A 16,952-nucleotide genomic window follows, 5' to 3' on the forward strand; every position below is an offset into this window, starting at 1 on the left:
TAGATATAATGGTCATCTGAGTTAAATTCACCCATTCCAGTCCATTTTAGTTTGCTGATTCCTAGAATGTCGACATTCACTCTTGCCATCTCCTGTTGGGCCACTTCCAATTTGCCTTGATTCATGGACCTAACATTCCAGGTTCCTATGCAATATTGCTCTTTACAGCATCGGACCTTGCTTCTATCACCAGTCACATCCACAGCTGGGTATTGTTGTTGCTTTGGCTCCATCCCTTCATTCTTTCTGGAGGTATTTCTCCACTGGTCTCCAGTAGCATACTGGGCACCTACCGACCTGGGGAGTTCCTCTTTCAGTGTTCTATCTTTTCCCCTTTTCATACTGTTCATGGGGTTCTCAAGGCAAGAATACTGAAGTGGTTTGTCATTCCCTTCTCCCGTGGACCGCATTCTGTCAGACCTCTCCACCACGACCCGTCCATCTTGGGTGGCCCCACATGGCATAGCCTAGTTTCACTGAAAATCCTTAAATATGCCTAATCATCAGGGGACATTAAGTATGATAAATAAATATGATAAGTATGATACCAACCAGAATAGGATTTCACCCAAGGTTCTAAAGACCCTGTGGTGTGAGCTTTGAACAACAAAGAGAGGTGACAGGAGAGATGAAGCATTCAGTGAGCAAGAAGGGTCTAGCCTGGCCATCTTTTTTTAGAAATGGGAGTCATGAAATATTTTAAAAGGAGATCATAGAGGCCTTCCATGATGTTAATTTTTATCCTGTTGACAGAGGTACTAAGTTGATAAAAGGTGTTCATGAGTTTCTCTCTTAGCAGTGTTTGGCTTCTTTGTTCTTATTTCACAGAAAATCTCAATGTGCTAAAGAAATGCATGTATGTGGAAACAGTCACGTACCTCTTCCTTTCTCACCAGTGCCTGAAGGCTTATTTCCTCCATGGCCTGCTTCTAAACTAGACAATTCAAGACTACTTTCTGCCTGGGTAAATCCCTAAAACAGGGCAGTGGGAGGGCCTGGAGATGGCTCTTAACTGGGTGAAAAATGTTTGGGAATGCACCTTCATGTTATCTTAAACGTGATTCTATGCATGTGTGCATGCTAAGTCACTTCAGTCATATCTGACTCTTTGTGAGCCCATGGACTATAGCCCGCCAGGTTTCTCTGTCCATGGGGATTTGCCAGGCAAGAATACTGGAGTGGGATGCCATGTCCTCCTTCAGGGTATCTTCCCAACCCAGGGATTGAATTCCCATCTCTTATGTCTCCTTCATTGGCAGATGATTCTATAGTTTTCTCCCCAAAGTGTCAGGTGTTTCTCAATCCTAAACCACTTCTCAGCAAGAAATGCCTTTATAACCTAAGAATGTGAGACAGGATCTCTCATTTTCCAAACAGCATGGCTAAAGCAAAATTTTTTTAAAAAATCTTGGGTAAAAGTAAAGTTAATTTTGTGCCTATATTCTGAAACCGTTCTACCCTTTCTAAATGGCCTGTAATCTCTGTGTCTTTGACACAGCCAGAGTTGTTGATGTCAAGTAGAACGCAATGTCCCTGGAATTGTGCCCCAAATACTTAAGTCTCCTTGAGAAACCACATCTTCACTCTACCAATGTTCATAATAAAGGGAGACTGTTGCCAGGAGACGATAGTTTGTTGTAGCTCTTTTTTTTTAAAGTTTTTGGATGCTCGCCCAATTAAGGCAGGGGGAGGGCGTTCTTAACACATCAATGTTACTAAACAAGCTATTTAATGCTACTAAATTTTTACTATGAAATATGCTATATATGATTAAAAAATTGATAGGTTAAAGAGAAATAATAGAAATGAACAACCACATGCACCCCATCCAATTTGAGAAGCATGATGGCACCAGAAATTTAGACGTATACCATATGTTTCTCCCCAATCACATCCAGTCTCCTCTATACAAGAGGGAGCCACTGTAGTGAATTTTGTGTCTAACATTCCTTTTCTTCCATCTCCCTTGTATACATACCTGCATAATACATTGTTTGGTTTTGCCTATTTTTGAGCTTTAGATAGACAGACTAAGACACACATGAATGTCCATTCTGGAGCAGTAAAAATGAATAAACTATGAACAACACTAATCAACATGGATGTAACTTTAAAATATATCAGTGAGGGGATTCCCAGGTGGTCCATTGGTTAGGACTTGGAGCTCTCAGTGCCAGGGTCCTGGTTCAATCCCTAGCTGGGGAATTAAGATCCCACAAGTCATGAAGCATGGCCAAAAACAATTAAAAAAATATGCTGGTCAAAGAAGAAAGTCAAAGAATACATAGAGTTTGAGTCAATTTACATAAAGCTCAAAAATAAGAGAGGAGGACAGTTGATGGCTCCCACATCATTCTTTATTGTTGAAAGAAAAGTGAAAATGAAAGTCACTCAGTCATGTCCGATTCTTCACAACCCCATGGACTACACAGTCTGTGGAATTTTCTAGGCCAGAATACTAGAATGCCTTTCCCTTTTCCAGGGGACCTCCCCAACTCAGGGATTGAACCCAGGTCTCCTGCACTGCAGGCTGATTCTCTACCAGCTGAGCCACAAGGGAAGCCCAAGAATACTGGAGTGGGTAGCTTATCCCTTCTCCAGGGGATCTTCCTGATCCAGGAATCGAACTGGGGTCTCCTGCATTGCAGGCAGATTCTTTACCAACTGAGCTATCAGGGAAGCCCAACAGCTTTATTGTTGGTCCTGTAAAATAAGCCAGAAAGTAGCATTTACCAACTGGCATGGTGGTGAGTTTCAGCTCTGTACTTTTAATATTTAGTTGAACAGAAGGGAATTAGTGTTATTAAAGAGTATCATAGGTGACTGAGGGAAGCTGACAAATATTTTTCATTAATCATCTTGAAAATAAGCAGATATGTTCTGGATAGATTTAGGAACATGTCTGTGCAACCCATATGAATTCCCTGGCACCTTTCTAGTCTCACTGTTTTGTGACTGGCCTGTATGAGAAATCTTTTGGTGGTTTAATTTTCTATAGTTAACAATAATGCTTAAAATAAAGAAATTATCTAAAAAGAGACCCATTAAATAGGATCGTGTTGTATTATGTTTTTACCTCTTTCCATATGTGGGTAGCAAAACTCCTTTCAAACATTATACATAGTGCTACTTCACCGAGAAAAAGCCATCATAATTTACAAGGAAACATCTATCCTATCTTCCCCCTCCCCCTTTTTTTGGCCATGCCACGAGGTTTATGGGATCTTAATTCCCCAAGGACCAGGGATTGAACCCAGGCCTTCCCCAGTGAAAGTGCGGAATCCTATCCACCAGACTGCCAGGGAATTCCCATATCTTATCTTAATGTATTGGTTCTCCCAAGTGGCCATCTGTTTCCTCTGCTCTTCTTTGTAAGACCCTCTCTTCTCTGATCTACTGACTCTCCCAAGGTCTAATCCTCAGCCTTCCTTGGCCCATCCATTTTCCTGGGGAACTCATTCATCATCTAGATTTGTTATTATTTCATTTGCACAGCATTAGGGCTTGCATTTTTCATGCCTCTGCTCCCTCTACCTCTTATACAACTTCAAGGGCTAGCAGCACATTCTTAAATTCATGACCTCATTTTCATCTTATGCTCAGTCCCCTCTCTCAGGACTTGTATAGCTAACACAATGGGCACTTGAGTTGTGCAATCTCATCCCTGGAAAAAGAGAACCATTAAACTCAGGTATAAATGATACCATAACATCAAGAATAAAAGGTTTCAAATGCATAGTTATGCCATCTTTCCCAAGGGACTCTAGGTTATACAAATATTACAAATAAAGCAATTAATATAGAAATAATACGACTTCTTCTGGAGGTTCTTGGGTAAGTAAAGATAACTGACAAGGCATTGAAAAAATATTTTTCCTCTTTCACAAATGCTATTAACTCAAGAGAGCCAACAAGTTAGAAAAAAGATGAAAATATTACAGTATGAAGATAAGTGGCTGTTTTTCTTTCACAGTTTTACTAAGGTATCAGTCACATACTCTACTATCCATCCATTCAAAGTGCACAATTCAATGCTTTTTAGTATATTCAGGGTTGTGAAACCATCACCACAGCTAATTTTAGAACACTTTCATCAACCCAAGAAGAAACCCTTATTCATTAAAAGGGTTTTACCTCTTTACCTCGCTCTCAATTTTCTCCCACTCCATTTTGAAGAACTGTCAAAGTATTTCGCAAAGCAGCTGCCACCAACTTACATTCCCACCAGCAATGTATGAAGGTTCCAATATCTCCATATCCTTGCCAACACTTGTTATTGTCTGTCTCTCTGATTATAGTCACCCTGGTGGATGCAAAGTGGTATCTCATTGTGGTTCGGACTTACATTTCCTTAATGACTAATGATAGCCAAAATCAAATCTGTCTTGGTGAGTGGAAGGTCATATTATTGTGCCCATACATTGTCTCCATCCTTGATGCCATGGATGCCATTTTGTATGTGGGCTCACTGAGCAAGTGATAGAGGAAAGAGATAATATAATGGCTTTGTACTCTGTCAACTTGTTCAGGCTGAATTGGATTTCTGAGTTTTCTTTCCTATGTATTTCTGGTTAGGATAGGTCACAAGAAAGATTCTTATGGGAAATCTAGAGAGTAAAAGTGAAGCAGCCACTCCTTTTGGGGGTCACACATATTGCTGCTGATTTTCATGGCATGAGGGCCTGCAACTATTCCTCCCTTCTGGGATCCTCCTTCACTTTCTCCAACTCTTAGGCCAGGTATATGTATTTAGCTCTATGATGAAGAATCCTGGCTTCTGCAAGACACCCATAGTGTCAAGATCAGAGGCAACAAAGACTAATCTGGACTCCAGCTCACACTTGTGGGTTCCAGCTTGTTCTTGCTTTCCCCCATCATACGTCTATCTTCCCTTCCTGACTGCCCACCCTTCAAACTCCAGCATCAGATGCAAAGACTTATTTCCCCACAGTTAGGTAAGGCAAAGTCCCTATAATAAATCCATTAGTCATTTTGCTTATCTCACTGAAACTTGACTGATGAGGCTGATATTCTAAGGATGGATCATTTTTTACCTGATTATTGAAGCTTACTCTGCAACAGATGTTCAATGGTCAACATCCACCATGGGACATAAGGGCAACTCCAGCCAATGAGGAACATGGATAAATTTTCTCAGCTTCTCTGTTCTTTTTTTTTTTTTTTTTAGCTTCTCTACTTTTGGTGGGGGCAATTCTTTGGCATAGTCCACACAATTTCTCAGGTAGAACTAAGGGGAACTGAGCCTCAGTTGCCCACAGCTGTAACAACTCATTAACCCTTTATCGGCATTTATTTCCTTCCCTTCTATAACTCAGCCTACACTTCAGGTTCTATCTATGGAGGCTGGTAAAGTGCTATATTGAGATCTTTGGGATATTTTGAGTGATACACACTCCAGTAGAAAGTGTACAGGGGAAATGTGTCTTATACCAAAGTCTACATAAGTTCATTATTAGTGTTTGGTGTGTTTAGTACTTAAGTGGGATAGCTGAGACATTAGAGGACAGGTAGACAGACCCTTTTGAGAATGTTTTCTTTGGGGCCTCAAGTTTTTAGAGAAAGGTGCTCTTCACTGTTAACAGATTTGATCTAGAAAGATCAGTATCACTGTCTCTAGTCTGACTCCTGGGGCTTTGGTCCCTGTTGAGGAGTGCTTCTTAACCAGAACTGACTATGGTCATGTAACATAGGTTATATGTGGCAATGTCTGGAGACAGTTTTAGTTGTCATAATTGGTTGGGGGTTGCTGCTTGATAGCCTACAATGCACAGAACAGCCCCATTACAACAAAGAATTATCCAGTTCCAAAAGTCAGTAATGCCCTGGTTGAGAAACCCTGCTGTAGAGTAATACACATGTGAATGAATATCATAAACTTTTCCAGAATCCAACCCTTTCCATTTGCAGGATTTCTGGATTTATAGCAGAAGTTGCCTCAGAATAACTCAGGGTACAGATTACAGGGATCCTGCCATTAGGCCTATTAATCAAGGGTGTGTGGGCAGGCAATCTATATTTTGAACAAATCCCACAGGTCATTCTAATATTCACTAAAACTTACACAAACATTATAGTGTTTGTGTAAAATTCTTCTTATTCATTTAGCCATGCATGCATGCGTGCTAAGTTGCTTCAACTGTGACCAACCCTTTGCAATGCTATGGACTGTAGCCCGCCAGACTCCTCTGTCCATGGGATTCTCCAGGCACGAATACTGGAGTGGGTTGCCATGCTGTCCTCCAGGGGATCTTCCTGACCCAGGGATTGAACCCAGGTCTCCTGCATTGCAGGTGGATTCTTTACCATCTGAGCCACCAGGGAAGTCCTATAATGCTCTTACACACTTAATAGTATAGTGTAAATATAACTCTTATATGTAATGAGAAACAAAGTTGTGTGGCTCACTTTATTGTGATATTTTTGCTTCATTGCAGTGGTTCTAGAACCGAACCTATAGTATCTCTGAGATATGCCTGTGTGTGTGTGTGTGTGTGTGTGTGTGTGTCTAATTTGTTTAAACTCAGCTGGTACCTGGCATTGGCGGAACCAGAGTTCATGTCTCCATGCTTTTGGTTCAGACTCCCCTGGCCCCCAGTTCTGTGTCTCAGTCTCCATGTCGGAAAGATTGGACCTGCAAAGCCACTAAACTGGACCCTCCACTGAGAACCTATTAGGATGTGCTTCCATGCCTGGAGGTTGTAGGCATGAGTGAATACTGATCTGAGAGGGACATGGTCCCAAAGATCTCACCTAGCTGCCTGGATCAGGAACCACTTTAGCTTCCTCTGAATGCACTAGGGCACTTTGTTCACTTGTTCAAAGCCCTTTGCCATTCCCTACAATGTATTAAACTGAGTTAAGTACATGTCTTACCTTCTGGACTAGTCTCAACACACCTGAGAAGGATTATGCCTCATTTCCTACATTGTCTTGTATTATAAATACCAAGGTTCTAAGAAATGCTTGTTAAATGAAGGAATAAGAGGAAGACTGGAAATCTTGCTTTTTTATATCCCATCTCCTATCACATTTAGTTCCCCTAGTCCCCAGAAAGGATCCACTCTCTTTTTATGCAAATGACCCCCTCTTTTCCCAACTCAGACAAGAGCTTCAAATGAATGCCAATTTGGCACTGATTTTTCCTTATCAATTCACATGCATAGCTTTTTTAAAATAACCATAATCAATATTACCATTGGCAGTAATTACCAAATCTAGTAAATTACCATCAAAGTTACTAGAATTCAATATGTGTAAGGTGCTAAAGAGAGGAGAAAGATGAAAGACTCACTTTCTTAGGGAACCTAAATCTCTAAACACATTTACGTTAGCATTTCTCACTCTGATCTTTCTGTATGCTATATGAAAATGAGTTCCATGGCCATAAATCTGGAGAATGCTGACTTATAGTTAAACAGCCTAAAAAAAAACTGCTAGACCTCATAATACTTCTAATTTGCTAATGGACATCTTGGCTTTCAAAGACAGGCTTAGAATATGGAGCACTTTCAAAATTTATCCAACCAACAAATTCCTTCTTTTGCAAAGCATTTTTGGAAATAAAATTGCTTGGAAAATATTCCCTTAGGCATGCTTTCTTCACATGCTGGCTGTCACTGGTAGGGGCCTGAGAGAACACAGGAAAACACAGGCTAGAAAGAAAACCCAAAATAAGTAGAATATTTATTTTCCAAATGCTACAAATGCAAATAAATTCTTATGCATACCTCTGCTGGACAAAAGGCACATAGTTCCACAACACTGAGTCAAACAGAAGTCAGATGAAGTTGTTAGGGGAACCACTAACTGAAACCTCCTGCCTTGGTCAGGCCTGACAGTAAGCACATTCAGGAGGCATCTTACAATAGGAGGTCCTGGTAAGGAATGAGAAACTAAGAAGCTACCAACAACTGGAAGAATTGGGAAAGGTCAAAAGGAAGGACGAGACTCCAGTCCATATGTCCTACCAACCTTCCAGAATCCTCCTCTCTGGAATCTACCTTGGCTGAGCAATGCGTGTGCCACCAGGAAGGACCCTGAGTCAGAATGATTGGCCAGGGACAACCCAGAAACTAATCCCATCACCATAAAATCCAAGATTTCGAGCCATGTGGCAGAGAGGTTCTCCCAGACTCCCTGCCATTCTCCGCCTGGGCGCCCCTTCCCAATAGTCTCTCTCTTTGTGAGCATGTGTGTCCTCGGACAATTCATTTCCAAGTGTGAGACAGGAGCCCACTCTTGAGCCCTGGAAGGGGTCCTCCTTCCTGCAACAAAGTCACTTGTACATCTAGCTAAAACTGCAAGGGCTCTGTGTTGAGTCTCAGGTCTGGGTCTCTGCTCCACTGGGTACAGGGCAGTACAGACAGAAAGTACAGCAGAGCAGGTTGAGAGGGTCAAGGGCAAAGCAGATAGGCTGCCAGATAGGCTGTTAACTGAGAGCTTTCACTTTGTGTATCCCAGTGACCGCGCAGAGGCAGCCCTGTCCCTGTACTGGATGGAGTTTCGTCTGTGATGGCTCCTGCACTCAGGCTGGTAGAGATGTGATGAGGGCTTGTAGTGGGAGGGAGGGTGGACCAGAAACCATCAGATTCCTAGCACAGTCTCTCCAACATTTGGACATCAGAAAAGTATTTTTTAAAAAAATCTACTAATTGGGGGAAAATCACAGATATTCAGGACTTCTCGGGTGGGTGCCCAAACAATTATGTGGATTAGTGAGTGACTGCACCCACGGCTAGGCCCCAGGGTCTACTTTATCACCTGCTGCTGGTCAGGAAGTGTGAGCTGATGGTGATTTCCTACCATGTCTCTAAAGCCTGATGTTTTTTTATCAGAGCCGTTTATCTGCTGGATATGGCTGTGGAAACTAGGCCACTGGGTACTTTGGCAAACACACAAAATTAAATCTCAGCCTGAGGTTCACTGTGTATCATCTGAGTCTGACAAATTACATGAAAGCTATGGGAATGAAAGCAAATGTACTAATAGTTTGGTAATTGTTCTCTTTGTTTGAAAAATCTGACATAAGCAAAGTCTTTGAAATGAAGAGGACCCGGCTCAACAGCTTTTGCGAGCAAAGTATTCATTACATTTAACAATAATTAACACTCAAATTTTCTGTGATCCCACCTAGAATTTTCTTCTTCCAGTTGCACCAAATCCAATCACAAGGCAAAAAATACAATCAAGTGCTATGAAAACAATACTGGACCATTCAAATATAAAGTATCAACATTATTTTCATTATTTGTTGTTTTTCAGTTCCAAGTTCTGTGTTTACTAAGAGTAATTATCAACTAGGCTTTCACATCTGCCTATCTGTCTGTCTCTCATTCACTTCTTGTAGGACCTGGAACCAAATACTTGCATTCCTATAACTGAACAGGATGCTATGGGGCCTTCCTGAGACAGGCCTTCCCCCATATCCTCTGCTTTAGCTCCTCTCTGAAGTACCTAGATAATAGTACTTGATGCACATTTCCTGAGTTGTTTTACAGATGCTAAAAACTTTCCCCTTTCTTAGAGTGGGAAATGGCAACCTGCTACAGTATTTTTGCCTGGAAAATTCCATGGACAGAGGAGTCTGGCTGGCTACAGTCCATGGGGTTGCAAAGAATCAGACACAACTTGGTGATACACCCTCTCCAACAATGGAAGATGTTGAGCACCAGAAGCATATAGCCCCAGGCCTTCTGTAGCCTAAGGACTAATAATGTTAACCCCTGTGACACCACCCTGCTACTTCACCATCAGCTAGAGAACTGTGCACAAACTGGTCACAGACCCGGTGACTCCCCCTTCCTCACCTGGCTTTTAAAAGTGCTTTGACAAAACCCTTCAGGGAGCTCAGGGGTTTTTAGGGCATGAGCCCACCTGGCTCATTGCAAGTCTTTGCAATAAAACCTTTCTCTGCTCCACACTCCAACCTTTCAGTTTGTTTGGCCTCATTGTACATGGGGCACACGAACTGACATTAACGTTCTTACACCTTTCTCCTATCTCTAAAGTGAGGATAACTGTCACTTACTGAGATCCACTAGGTTTTCCAAAGATATTTGTTCACTGAGTTTGATATACAAGTGAAAAGGCTTGGAGTCCACACCTGAGACAGAGGGCTATTGATCCTGTTAAGTGGCAAGACAGGGCAATGACAGAAAAGACTTTCTGGCTGGGCCAGTGGGACAAGAGAACTTTCCCTTCTTCAGAAGGCCCAGAACGGACAAGATTTTTAAAAAAGTTAAAAAATCCAGCACCTTGGGGTTGCAAAGAGTCGGACATGACTGAGCAACGGAACTGAACTGAATGATTAAGCCTTTTGGTTGGGATGCTTGGATGTGTGCTCTAGGGTGGGAATAGGGGCTACTGAGGGAGGAAGTAGAAAGCAAGGTGTGGGGAGGCAGGGGGAGATCTCTAGCTGGAAACTGGAGTTGGGTAATCATGGAGACTAGCACAGTTTCTCTTGAGGAAGCTGCTTTTGTAATGTGTCATTCTATTCACAAGTTCTTTAGGCCATTAACCAAAATGCCAGAGTCCCACTTGAAGAGGTAATTGAAAAGTCCCACAGCCTCAGTGAGAGAAAAGCTTTGTTTGTGACCTATTGCCTTTTTCTATGCTGCCAGTGAAGGCCAGTCCAAGGCGGGTGGGTGATTCTAGACTACTTCTCAATGAATGGCTAGAAAAATGATTTCTGTAGTGAATTAAGTAAAGTTGCTCAGTCGTGTCCGACTCTTTGCGACCCCGTGGACGGTAGCCTACCAGGCTCCTCCTTCCATGGGATTTTCCAGGCAGGAGTACTGGAGTGGGTTGCCATTTCCTTCTCCAGGGGATCTTCCTGACCCAGGGATTGAACACAGGTCTCCAGCATTGCAGGCAGACGCTTTACCGTCTGAGCCACCAGGGAGAATGAATGAAAGGAATATAAAAAGTGAATGTACTTAATGTCGCTGAATTATACACCTAAGTAGGTTAAGATGGTGACTTTTAGGTTATGTCTATTTTATCACAGTTTTTTTTTCAATTAATGAAAGGGAAAGATCTAATAATTAATCTGACTTTGCTGTATATTGAGAAAATGGTTAATGCTGATCTAACTTTCTAAACAGCACAAGGCTTTAAGGGTAATTTGTCATTAAGCTTCCCTATGATCCACAAGAAGTATATGAAGCCTTTTAAAATAGAGAAGAAAAAAAGAATGGAAATTACTAGCAACTATTTCTTATAAGCTATGTCTATATTTCTTTATACTGAATACTTGATAGAGCAGAGTGAAAATATGTAAATATTTTAGTCTCTTTGCTTTTAAAATCCTATGTATAATTGAATTTAGAGAAAAACATCCTTTTTGTATTACTTCATTTCTATGATCAAAATAATTTCTTATCATGAACACAAGCCCATTACCATTTGGCTGCCCTTACCTAATTGTCTTTTCTCATCTTCTACTCTGACTTATACAAATTACTTTAAATTCTCTCTTTTTCTTTTGTAAACCAGGCAGAGTACAATGGCATAAAATAAAATACTCTTATGGATCATACTTTGACTAATAAGTTTACATAAGTCACTTATAAAAAAGAATATATAGCCAACAATTCTAAGCCAAGCCCCAGACCTCTAGCTTTAGTATTTTAACACAAGAACAAAATCCATCTTCTTCAGCCTGCTGAGCCTAACTGGGGCGGCCTGGGGCTTTCTCAGGAGTCAAGTCCTCACCGAAGGCCAGAGGAGGACAGGATCTATGGCTAAGGGTATAAGAGATGAGGCCACCCTGGTGAATGGTGCCACATATGACTCCTAGGCATACCCACTCCACACCAACCCCTGGAATCCATAGGAGCCCTTGCTGCCAAAGTGGCATCTGAGGACTCCAAAGCCTGTTGGGGTAAGATGATTTCTGTCATATCTCGGAGCAGTTTATTAAAGGGGTTCACAAGTTAACTCTGCCCACAGAATAAGGAATGGTGTGATGTAACTCACAGAACCTGAGTTCAATACCTGGAAAGCCCCACTTTGGCTCCTAAGCTCTCTGAGCCTCAGTGTTCTCATGTGTAAGATGGGGTAAATAATGCTACTACCTCATAGGATCACTGGGAAGCTCAAATGAGGCAACACAGATACATGTATATTACAGATAGAAGGCAACATCAATGCGTGGAATCAAGAGGGATGAATTCAGGTGATTAAAAGAAAGGAGGCAGACAGGACAATCGACATCCCTACAAGAGCCTAACACTTTTGGCTCCTTGGGTTTCCTACTGAGAGGGGTGGAAAGTGAAAGCATAACTTTCTTTGAAGACAAAAGAAAAGACTTCTGTGAGTTGGTATGGAAAGGTGTTAAAAGCAGCTTAAAAATATATGTCCCCAATTCAAAAGAAACACCTTATTAGAAGCAAAGGGTCAAAGTCACAGTTATATCTGGCAAGCATTAAGATGAACTAACAAAAAAAACACATCCTCTGCTTTCAACACAGCCTACTGGCAAAAACAAAATTCACCTCTTAGCAACAACAAAGAAAATTACTTAGCATTCCAGAACACACACGTTCTGAAAAGCCTTTGATTTCAGTCGTTGGCATAGAAACATGGAGTAAATGTGTGGGAAGAACAGAACCAATACTCAGAAAAATTGCTTGCTGAACTGTTACTACCAGGAAAGCCTAGACTGTTTCAAACAAATCTTTATCACATCATTCTCTAAAAACAAATGTGTGGTCTATCTAGTCTGTATTTTTATTTAGGGAGGATTAAAAAAGCAGGCAGAAAGTGAGAATGTGTAAAAATATCAATGTCTCCTTTAAAGCAGTCCCTGCAAAAAGCCTTGCTCCATCTCTGGCAGTGTTTACCCTCGTGATACCCTACCTGCATTATTATGGTCTGAAGAAACCCACAGAAAGCAAAAGAAAAGAAAACAAAGTATTTCTTCCTCCTTTTCCAAGATGCGGCAATGCAAAACTTAACCCAAAAGTCTCCATAACTCAATGAAAGTAATTCATAAAACAACTGCAATGATGGTGCATCTTCTTTACTAATACAAGTAATCAATCAATCAGTCCAAGAGACATTCAAGTCCACCTGCTTCCTGTACACCTTCCAAAAGAAAAGTTCCACAGAGTGCATTTTAAACTAAAGTATCTAGCTGACACCACCTCAAACCCACCTTTTAGGTTAAAGATGTGATTAATTTCTGTTAATTTCACAAATCAGATACAGTCTCCCAAATAAAGCCATATCAGATTCACAACATATATAAAACCTGTTCACTGTAGGAATCAGGAAACTACGATATGAGACTTGGATTTACTAAACCAGAGTTAGAATAGCAACTCTATTCGCAAGATCCATGAAGAATACAGGCATAAATGTTACTTAATATTACTTATTTACTGCTTGTTATTTACTTTTTTCCTCCCTTGAAATGGCAAGCTCTATGTGAGCAGGAACCTGAATCATGTATACATCAGTCTATATCCAGCCTAGAACAATTTCTGGTACACAACTGATTGTCCAGTGACTACTTACTGAAACAATGAATGAATTTAGCATAACCATAAGAACCTTCTAAAAATGAAGTAGATAGGGACTTCCCTGTCAGTCCAATGGTTAAGACTCCATGCTTCCATGGGAGGCGGCCTGAGTTTGATCCCCAGTTGGGATCACAACAAACTGGAAAATTCTTAAGGAGATGGGAATACCAGACCACCTGACCTGCCTCTTGAGAAACCTGTATGCAGGTCAGGAAGCAACAGTTAGAACTGGACATGGAACAACAGACTGGTTCCAAATTGGAAAAGGAGTACATCAAGGCTGTATATTGTCACCCTGCTTATTAAACTTATATGCAGAGTACATCATTTCTATGATGGGCTTGATGGAGCACAAGCTGGAATCAAGATTGCCAGGAGAAATATCAATAACCTTAGATATGTAGATGACACCACCCTTATGGCAGAAAGTGAAGAACTAAAGTTTCTTGATGAAAGTGAAAGAGGAGAATGAAAGAGTTGGCTTAAAGCTCAACATTCAGAAAACTAAGATCATGGCACCTGGTCCCATCACTTCATGGCAAATAGATGGGGAAACAATTGAAACAGTGACAGACTAATTTTCTGGGTTCCAAAATCACTGTAGATGGTGACTGCAGCTATAAAATTAAGACACTTGCTCCTTGGAAGAAAAGTTATGACCAACCTAGAGAGCATATTAAAAAGCAGAGACATTACTTTGCCAACAAAGGTCCATCTAGTCAAAGCTATGGTTTTTCCAGTAGTCATATATGGATGTGAGAGTTGGACTATAAAGAAAGCTGAGCACTGAAGAATTGATGCTTTTGAACTGCGGTGTTGGAGGAGACTCTTGAGAGTCCCTTGGACTGCAAGGAGATCCAACCAGTCCATCCTAAAGGAGATCAGTCCTGAATATTCACTGGAAGGACTGATGTAGAAGCTGAAACGCCAATACTTTGGCCACCTGATGCAAAGAGCTGACTCATTTGAAAAGACCCTGATGCTGGGAAAGATGGAAGGTGGGAGGAGAAGGGGATGACAGAGGATGAGCTGGTTGGGTAGCATCACCGACTCAATGGACATGAGTTTGAGTAAACTCCAGGAGTTGGGGTCCATGGGGTCACAAAGAGTCAGACATGACTGAGTGAGTGAACTGAACTGAACTGGGGAACTAAGATCCCACTAAAGCAGATAAACTTAGTTCTCTTGGGGAAGGGACAGGATGGAAAACACCACCCAGCATCTATCCCCAGTGCTTCAGAGGCTCAGGATTGGGACCACACAATCAAAATTTGCCCCATAAACACAATCTAGCTAAGGTCAAGACTAGCTCTCTGGTGAATAGTGAAAATCATCCTAGAGTAGGTGGAAACTGAATGTACTACAGTCTGCTGACAGAAAAAACAATCGAGGAATTCTTGAAGGCTGCAGATTAGGAAAATTTAAGAGCAATCTGGATCATAAAGAATATGGCTTGGTTTAACTAGATAGCCGCAATCATCCAGTTATTTGCCCACTTCATTTCAGTGTTATTTACTGAAAAGAATATACTGTATTAGATTACAGAAGCTGAGCTTGTGAGGAGAGCTAATGTAGAGTGTCACATAAACAATTTGCATTATTAGCCCAATGCACGATCATTCTGGCAGGAAAGAAAAATCCTTTCTTCTACCTAGAAGCAAACATAACACTGAGAGTTGAGATATTCTTAAATAAGTGGAATTATTTTTTGCTATACAATTAACTGGGCTTCCCTGGTGGCTCAGACGGTAAAGAATCTGCCTGCAGTGCGGGAGGCCTGGGTTCGATCCCTGGGTCAGGAAGGTCCCCTGGAGGAGGGCATGGCAACCCACTCCAGTATTCTTGCCTGGAGAATCCTCATGGACAGAGAAGCCTGGCGGGCTACAGTCTGTGGGGTTGCAAAGAGTTGGACATGACTGAGCGACTAAGCATATACAGTTGATTATCAATCTTACCAGAAATAGTTAAATATCTTCCTGCACTTTCCCTAATCTGGCCTCCTCACTTTCTAGTTTCCTGGTCATTTTAAAAACATCCACTACCCTGAGTATTTCTCATTGCAGAAATGATGTGATTTATCAGAAACACTAGCAGAAAGGCATTCATTCAGGTAAAATAAATTAACCTCTAACTGGTGCACTAGTTTTTTTTTTTTTTTTTAACCTTAATTTTGTAGTCTACCTTGAGTGAAAATAGGTACTCCTTGGCAGGTTAAAGTATGTGAGAGGATGGTTTAATGGTAAGTGTTTATTTATTTATTGGCTGTGCCACGTGGCTTGTAGGATCTTTATTTCCCAACCAGGGATCTAACCCAGGCCATGGCAGTGAAAGTCCTGAGTCCTAACCACTGGACTGCCAGGGAATTTCCTAACAGCATGTCTATTCTCCACATTTCCATTAGATGAGATTGTCTTAAATTAAAAGAACAATCTTTAGCATCTTAAGAATATAAGTAAATCCTAAAATTCATAAAGAGCACGTATGTTCAGGGGGTAGGTAGACCATTACTAGTTTTATACTTCTGTCAAGTCACTTGACCTCACCGAACCTCAGTGTTTTCCTCTGTAAAGCGGAGTATAAATTTGCTCAGGTTCCAAGATAATCGCCAGACTCATTTCAGTCCTAGTTGGACTAGACAGTAAATTTAGATGACTGTTTAACTAGCAGTTGAGTAGTACAAAGGATTTGGTTTCTCTCCCTACATTAAATATGATAATACAGGTCAAAGTGCTCAATACATGTTATTTAATAGTTGCTATTACTCTTACCTTTGTTATTGTCCAGGTAAACATCACGCCGTGCAGAGAAGACAAAGTGGGGAAGCAAAGGAGTTTTTCCTTTTAGATCATGGCCTATTGAAGCCAGTGTTCATAAATTTACTTTGTCTAACTTTTTTTTAATATTTTTTCCATTTCTCCCTTGACCTCTGAACCCAGTTTTTCTAAAGGCTGCTGGTTTCTTTTCTCATGTGTCTGCCAAACTCCCCCAAGCATTGCAAACCAACCCAAAGCAGCTAATCAGAGTTTCCCAAGACTCCTGACCTCACCAACTAGGCATTGGTGTCCATACATACATTCAAGGATCCTCAAATCCCTGCTCTGAAAGGCCCTGAAGATGGCACACCCACATGATTGCTGGGGGTTGGGTGATGCGTCTGTTGAGAAGTGATATGGTTAGTGGTGTGGGAATCCTGGCATTAGAAGGAGTAAATGACCCCTGCTCTGGTGACACTAGTTCCAGGAAGTGGGCTGCAGTATCAGACCAGAAACTTGATTTCTCCAGGCGCTTTTTCAGACTCCATCTGCTCCATGTTTGGCTTCAGAAAGAAAGAATAACACGGGCAACAGCTGCTGTTCCTTGAGGGGATAGCAGCACTTTGAGTTCAAACAATCTCTTGTTTAAACAGTA

The 16,952-nt window shown here is 41.3% G+C and overlaps 1 protein-coding gene across 1 annotated transcript in view; it reads right to left on the reverse strand.

Annotated features, from left to right (window-relative positions):
- Positions 1-16,952, reverse strand: part of MAOA (monoamine oxidase A) — a 78,803-nt gene that overhangs the window by 34,704 nt on the left and 27,147 nt on the right. The gene's annotated exons all lie outside the window — the stretch shown is intronic.

Source organism: Dama dama, chromosome X (assembly GCF_033118175.1).
Source record: "Dama dama isolate Ldn47 chromosome X, ASM3311817v1, whole genome shotgun sequence".
Classification (NCBI taxonomy): Eukaryota; Metazoa; Chordata; class Mammalia; order Artiodactyla; family Cervidae; genus Dama; species Dama dama.